The sequence below is a fragment of the Schistocerca gregaria genome, chromosome 4, assembly GCF_023897955.1.
Source record: "Schistocerca gregaria isolate iqSchGreg1 chromosome 4, iqSchGreg1.2, whole genome shotgun sequence".
In the NCBI taxonomy this organism is placed as follows: Eukaryota; Metazoa; Arthropoda; class Insecta; order Orthoptera; family Acrididae; genus Schistocerca; species Schistocerca gregaria.
The window spans coordinates 27,023,628-27,031,017 of record NC_064923.1 but is presented as its reverse complement, the minus strand read 5'-3'; the positions used below and the strand labels follow the sequence as shown (position 1 = coordinate 27,031,017).

At 38.9% G+C, this 7,390-nt stretch overlaps 1 non-coding gene across 1 annotated transcript; it reads right to left on the bottom strand.

Moving 5' to 3' along the window:
* Window positions 1–6,705: 6,705 nt before the first annotated feature.
* On the bottom strand, window positions 6,706–6,777 carry Trnat-agu (transfer RNA threonine (anticodon AGU)). Its single transcript has one exon. It is a non-coding gene; the product is annotated as a tRNA-Thr (tRNA).
* Window positions 6,778–7,390: the final 613 nt, after the last annotated feature.

Below are 7,390 nucleotides of genomic sequence, written 5' to 3'. Positions count from 1 at the left end.
AGTTTATTTACGATCCCTTCCGGAATGCATAAAAGCCAATTATTACCGTCTCGGTATGATCGAATAAAGAGTATATTTTGATGTACAGTGTAATGAAGTCTGACTTTAGCGTTACTTCTGTCTTTCCAAAGCGTTACAATCTCTTTCAGTGTTTCATCTTTCTGCTGTTCTCTCTCTATATCCTGTAATGCTGCTGATATAAAGTTTTCGAAAGCTACTTGTTTAATATACATAATACTATGGTTGTTGTAGCAAAAGGTATTTTCTTTCCCCATGCGTTTATTGTGAATGGACCTCGACAATGCGTCGGCAACAGTATTCTGCGTGCCTGGAATGTGTATAATGGTAAAATCAAACTCTTGTAAGTATAATTTCCAGCGGCTTAATCTATCCTGCGTAAGTTTTGCTGACAATAAAAACTGGATTGCTCGGTGATCGGTATATATTGTTGTATGTCGGCCATATAGAAAATGACGGAATCGCTTAAAAGCGTAAATTACACATAGTGTCTCTAATTCTGTTACAGAATAATTGCGCTCTGCTGGAGAAAGTATCCTGCTTGCAAAAGCAATGTGTTTCACGACTGTCTTATCTTCTTCCTTTATTTCTTGGAAAATATGTACTCCTAGTGCTGTGGTTGAACTATCTGTTGCAACGGAAAAGTTATGTGTTGGGTCAGGGTGTGATAACAAAGGTGCTTTTAATAACGCTTCTTTCAAGTTCTCGAATTCAGCTTCAACGTCTTCATTCCATGACCAAAGTGTGTTTTTACTTGTAAGCTGGTATAGCAAGGGCGTGTCTAATGCTTTGTAGTGGATAAATTTTCTAAAATAATTGATAAGACCTAAAAAGCTCCGAAGTTCCTTTTTGTTTGTTGGCACGTCGATGTCTTTCAGTGCTTGCAATATGTCAGGGTCTGGTGCGATACCTGTTTGTGAGATAATGTGCCCTAGAAATTTTATTGACGCTTTACCAAATTCAGATTTACGCAAGTTTATAGTTATACCATTCTGCTCGAATGTATTCAGTAATTGTTGAAGAGTATGATTGTGTTGTCCCCAGTTTTCTGCTGCAATTAAAATGTCATCAACATATGTAGTAATTTTGTTTTTCAGATCTTGTGGTAGAATAGTATTCATGCCTCGTATAAAGGCGGCAGACGAAATCGTTAGTCCAAACGGAAGTTTACAAAATTGATAGCATTCCCCAAAGCAAAGGAATGCCGTATATTTTCGGCAATTTGGGTGTAGTTGGATTTGCCAAAACCCTGATTTGAGGTCGAGTGTAGTATAAATGGAGGTGCCATGAAATTTTTGCAGTAACTCTTCTAACGTCTATGGTCGGTCGGTTTCTGTAATGATTATTTTATTAACTTGACGTGAATCTAAAACTAAACGTAGTGATCCATCCTTCTTTTCAACAATGTGTAGTGGATTTATATATTGGCTGGCTGTTGGTTCTATTATTCCTTGATCGATCATTGCTCGTAATTCTTTCTTAACTGCTTCTGTGTGTATGTGTGGGATTGGATAATGCTTTGCTTTGAAAGTTTCGTGTGGTTTCACCTGAAATTCGTACATAAATCCTGTCATTGTTCCTGGAACATTGGCAAAAACTGCTTTGTGTTGTACCAGAATATTTTCAAGTTCTGTGCGTTCTGCGTCGCATTTTGCTACACTATTGTCTACCTTGCGTGTAATTGTCTCGAACATATTGTACTCCTGTTCCTCTACCAAGTCATTATTAAGTGTGTTCGTGTATAGTGCGATATAACAATCGTTATCTTGAGAATCAGTAATAATCTCGATCCTGTGCATATTTTGTTCTTCGGAGGATACTGTGTTTTGAAATATTACGATCACTTCCCTGTTTTCCTTTTGTAGTGTGAGGTATGACGATTTGTAGTCAATCTTCGCATCGTACTGAACAAGAAAATTTATTCCTAATATCATGTCTGTTGGTAAATTCGGAACTATCCAACAATCACTGTGGAACGTTTTCCCTGCAAAAACAAATGTTAATTGTGTCTGTCTTTTAACTTCAATGCCTTTTCCTGCAAAAGCTCCCTTGACCTTCGTTCTGTTTAAAGGAAATACTGGGTAATCATTATTGCTATTGCATCTGTTAAATGTGTCTTCGTTAATTACGCACATAGGTGAACCTGAATCAATTATCGCTAAAATATTGTGCGACTGTAAATTTATCTCTATTATTGGGTGATATATTGTTTTCTGTAGGATTGGTTTTTCCTGTAACAATGTGTCTCTCACGTCGTCAAATGTAATGGCATTTTCGGTCGTTATGTTTTCTCTGTGTGATTTCATAGTATCGACATTAAGAGATTCATTGCAGGTTTTCTCTAGTCATAATTCTTCCGATATGTGATTTTCAGCTTGGGAGTTTGGTATGTGTTCTATCAACTGTACAGTTCTGCCGTTTTGATTATTAGCAGTGTCTGGTGGATGAAATCTGGTGTCTGGTACATTCATACGGTAACGCAGCTGTTGGGCCCTGTTGTAGTTTCCGTTAAAACTGTCATTGTGGAACGTCCTCGGCGGTCTGTGTTCGTTTTCTTTTCTCCTGTCGTTATAACTGTGACTGTACGGCAGCCCACCTGCACCCCGTAGAAACGTTTGTTTTTGTTCATTTTGCGGTCGACCCGCGTAATGGCCTTCCCCGGTCGCATTATCTGAGCGATGATTCATATGGAAATTTGACCTATTCGGTTGCGTGTTAAGTCTCGGATTCTGTTGCTGTCCTGAATATAAATTTACCGTGTCAGTATAATGTTTTTCATTACTCCTGTTTTCGTTGTCATTTTCGCTGCGAAAGCGTTTACTCGGATTGTTATTACCAAATCGTGTTTGTTCAAAAGTAGCTGAGTTTGTTTGTTTTCCGTTCTGTCGTGAAAAATTTTTGTTAACAAATGCGTAGTCTGCCTGGTGTGCTTCTAATAGTTGTAAGATGTCTCTAAAAGTGGATACATTGTCCTTTTGTTGCCCTGTCAGTAATGACACTTTCAAAGCTCTGGGCAGTTTTGAAATGCAAAGCTGTATTAATGCCGATTGACTGTATGGCTCGTTGAGGTACTGGTTCTGTTCCACCATGTACTCGAAAAATTGTGTGATTGTTGGAAAGGTAGAATTTTCAAAGTTTGGCAAACTAAGTAGCCGATCTTTGATGCTGTTTTGTGTAGTGTCAGACCAATATGCTGATAAAAATGCTTCCTCAAATGCTTCTACGGAAAAACATTGTCTAGCAATTGGTCGCATTCGTCGTGCTGGTTCTCCTTCAAGAAAACTGACAATAAATTCTAACTTATGTTGTACTGGCCATGATGATGGAAGTGCTCCCCTGAACTGTTGGATAAAATCCAACGGATGTATTTGCGCCCTGTCGTTTTTAAATGTTTTAAACTTTCTAACTGAAAGAAAATGTTTGTGATCAAAACTGTCATGTCTGTGTGTGTAAGTGTTGTCGTATTGTCTTGAATATGGATTCGGGTGTCTTTCTTCCTGGGTAAAATCTCTTACTCTCTGAAGTCTACCAACATTATATGTATTATGGATCTGAGGCATTTCGTAGCGGTGTGTGTTCTGTTGAAAATGATTATGTGCGGCGGTTTCTTGTGCGTCCGCTATCTCTTGCTGTAGAGAATTTATTTGCTGATGCAATGAATCATTACGCGATTTTAGATCTGTGATAGTTTGTTGTATATTTGTCAATGGCGTGTTATTACTATTAGAGTTCTGTTGCACTGGGACTGGTGCAGTGTCGTCTGATCTCTCGTCATTGTTAGTATCTAAAAGATCTATTCTTGTTGTGAGTTCATTGATCTTTTCTGTCAGTTCGTTTCGTAATTTACGGTTGCTTTTGGTGACTTTCTTAAAATCTGCCTTTAAATTTTCTGTGTCATGGTTAATTTTTATGTGTTCTATTTTGTCAGTTAGTGTCTGAACGTCCTCTGTTAATTTATCTTTAACATTCTGGATTTCAGTGTCTGTAGAAGTTTTCACATCGATTGTCTGTGTTTGGATTTCTGTAAGCCTGTCTTGTATTTGATTATTTGTTTCTTTGACCGTTTCGATTTCTTCCGAGATCGACTGTATGTGATTGTCTACATATGTTTTGCCCTGGGCAAACACTTTCTTTTTGTCGTCCTGACGCTGTTTAGTGATTGTTTGTAGTAATTCCTTTCGTTCTTTATCCTGCGATCGCACCAGTCATTGTTTCCCGTATACTAACTGCAAATGTTGCTTGGTTATCGGATATTTCTTGAATTTTGTCGCGTAATTCTTGTGTTGATTGTGAACATTTTTCAGCGACTGTTTGAATTTCTACTTTGATTTCGTGTTTTAGATTTTGGTACATGTTGTCTAATTTCTGATCTGTGTGTGCGTGTTCTGCCTTAATTTCGTTTTTTAGATCTTGTGACCTTTTTTCTAATTCTTGTGACCCTCTGTTAAAGTTTGATTCATGTCTTGTCTCATTTGTAGCAAAAATGCCATTATTGGATCCGTTTCGGATTGACTTCTGTGTGTATTTGTATTCGTTGTTAAAGGCTGTAGATCTGTGTTCATTTGAACATCCTCAGATGATTGTGACTGCGTCACGTTTTCCGTAATTTCGGAATTTTGGTCATGAGAACTGTTGGATCTGCTACGCAGTTTGTGTAGCTGTGTACCGTTTGAATCTACATCAGTGCATAATGGAGTCTCTCTGTCTGACTGCATTGTAGTGGTTTCGTTACTGAAACTGTTATGTCTACTATGCGGAATTTGTGACTGTGTACCGTCTGTTGTATTTAATGCCAAATTATTTTGCACTACCGTTTCATTGTCTGTGGGCATTTCTGAAGTTACTTGTTCGTTAAACGCTTCCATATTGTTACAGTTATTAAATGTCTGTTCACCTAACGTTTCAGAATCAGGGTTTTCACACGTATTATTACTGACTATTCCAGAAAAGAATCTCTCGTCAGTATTTTGTACAGTTTTATCAGTTTGAGAACGAGTAAGTATTCTGCGGGACATTGTCTATAATCATCACACGCAACAAAATATATCACTGTTCAAAGCGGATTCAACACTGAACAAACACTTTTCAACGCCGAATCAATAAAGCAAACAGAATTGCCGATGACCTGTGAATAAAAGTTATACACTTTAGTATATGCGTTGCGCCACTTAACAGTAACTTATTCACACTATTATCAAAGTCAGTATATTCATATCCACAGTAGATTCACTAAAATGTCGTACTGAATGGATATCGCCAAGTGAAACTTTCCCGTCTAATATTGGATGAACGTTTGCTTGCTGACTGAACGCTGCGTCTCTTAAAATCTTTTAACTGCTGCTCTGTCAAGACTACCTGCTGATTATTACGACGAAACATAAAAAGTGTTGTCGCCGTGGCCCTCAGTCGTTAACTGAAATTATTAAGACTGATTCTTACCTTTAATTATTTATACTGGATCGCCATCTGACTGCTACAGCAAACTGTGGAATGAATATACTTACTTCTCTTTAACATAATTATAAGCTGCTGGTGGAGTTTCATAATACTTTGTGACTGGAATTCTTTAAGTTGAAGTTAATTTAGATTTGATAAAAGCTGAAGCTCAGTTTAGACTTTTCTTTTAAGATAACAATAAATTCCGTAAAGCATTTACGTGAATGATTTTGGGATAGAAAATTCTTAATGCATTTAATCTGGTAGAAGTTAACTATATTCTGAGAACGATCTTGACAAACAATTACAAGGGGTATAGTTCTTTACAAAAATTCTTAAAAACTAGCATTGCGCTACATATAGCGAGTGGCTGGCGAGCACACCGTTTCTTTCAAAGTGTTAATTCATACCTCGCTTACAGCGACCTCCTCTCATGTCTCGCTAGCTACGACTGCCTCGTCTCACATCTTACTCGCAACTGCTCGCTTCCAACGCTCAATGCTACAAAAGTGCGGTCTCGCCGCCAACAATGGTTTTTGGTGCAGACAATCCCTGCTACCATTACAGATGTATTACTGCGCGCTGTTTCCCGCTCTTTCTCAAAATGTATCTATGCGCGGTTTCCCGCTCTTTCTCAATAATACACAATGCAATTTAATTAACAAAACAATTTAAATAAGAAACAGTTCAGATAATTACATGCTAAAACAGTTTAAATACGCCTATTACATAATTACAACTGACAAACAAGTGGAACTTATATACGACTCATCTCAAAACGCTCACACCACTGAAGAGTTGTGTTTTCGTTCTACACAGACGCTGCCCATTGCTCTTTCCCACCCATTTGACACATTCAACCTGCTACGAGACCTACCAAATATAGACTGGGAAACTAGACCACACACTTTGTGCATTCGGAAATGTAAGACAGGGCGTCCCTCGCCGCATTTGGTACGATGGCCATTTGCTACTTGTGCAGAAGTGGCGGCGACGACGACGACGACGACGACGACGACGACGAAATCCGCGGAAGGCTCTGAGATATGTGAGAAATACATCTATAAAATATATTTCAGACTGCCCCATCCCACCTTATGCTGTACCGCTTTGGCAAATGCTTTATCTGCGCCATTCGCCTTAATCACATCTGAGAGTAATTCTTAATAAAACGCCTCTCGCTAATTGTTCGTCATCCCAGATACTGTTTGCTATAAGGCCACGACGCGCAACTGACATCCAAAATTCGTCTGCCTCCTGTGAGGATGGAACTCACGAGCACTGGTTTACTAGACCAGTGCTCTGCCACTGAGCTAAAGAGGCGCGGCCTAGCGGTACTTTTGTGTACTTCATCCTTACGGTCGTCTGGATCATCAGACTTCAGCTGACAACACTTCATATTACCGTCTAATATTTGCAGCTATGGCGACCCATTACTGCTTGGCTACACATCTGACACGTAAACGAAATGCTCTCCAAATAACACCACTTGCATTTCAGAACATGTCTTTCACACATGTCTACAAAATCACCTTCACCTTCAAATACAGTTTCCTTGCGACTGACGGAGACGTAGGCAAAGTTTAAAATTGCTATTTCCATTACATCACGATAATCAGAAAAACGGTAAGTTACATCTGCAGAGGAACAAAATTCCGCTCTAACCCACGACCCTGGGATTAAGAGCCTTATGCTCTAGTGACTGAGCTAGCCGCGCTGCCTCGGTGAATACATGCCGGTTAGAACGACAGAAAGTACTCGTTTGGGTTGATTGGTCCCATACAGAACCTCTCCATGTTGCCTAATGTTTTCCTAACGTCACACTCGTCACGTAGTTCACTTTTATTTCATAATCATTTCTGAGAGGTAACAGAATTGCATGACAACCTGCAGAGCTAGTTTCGTCAAAATTAACACACATACTTGATGTGACTCA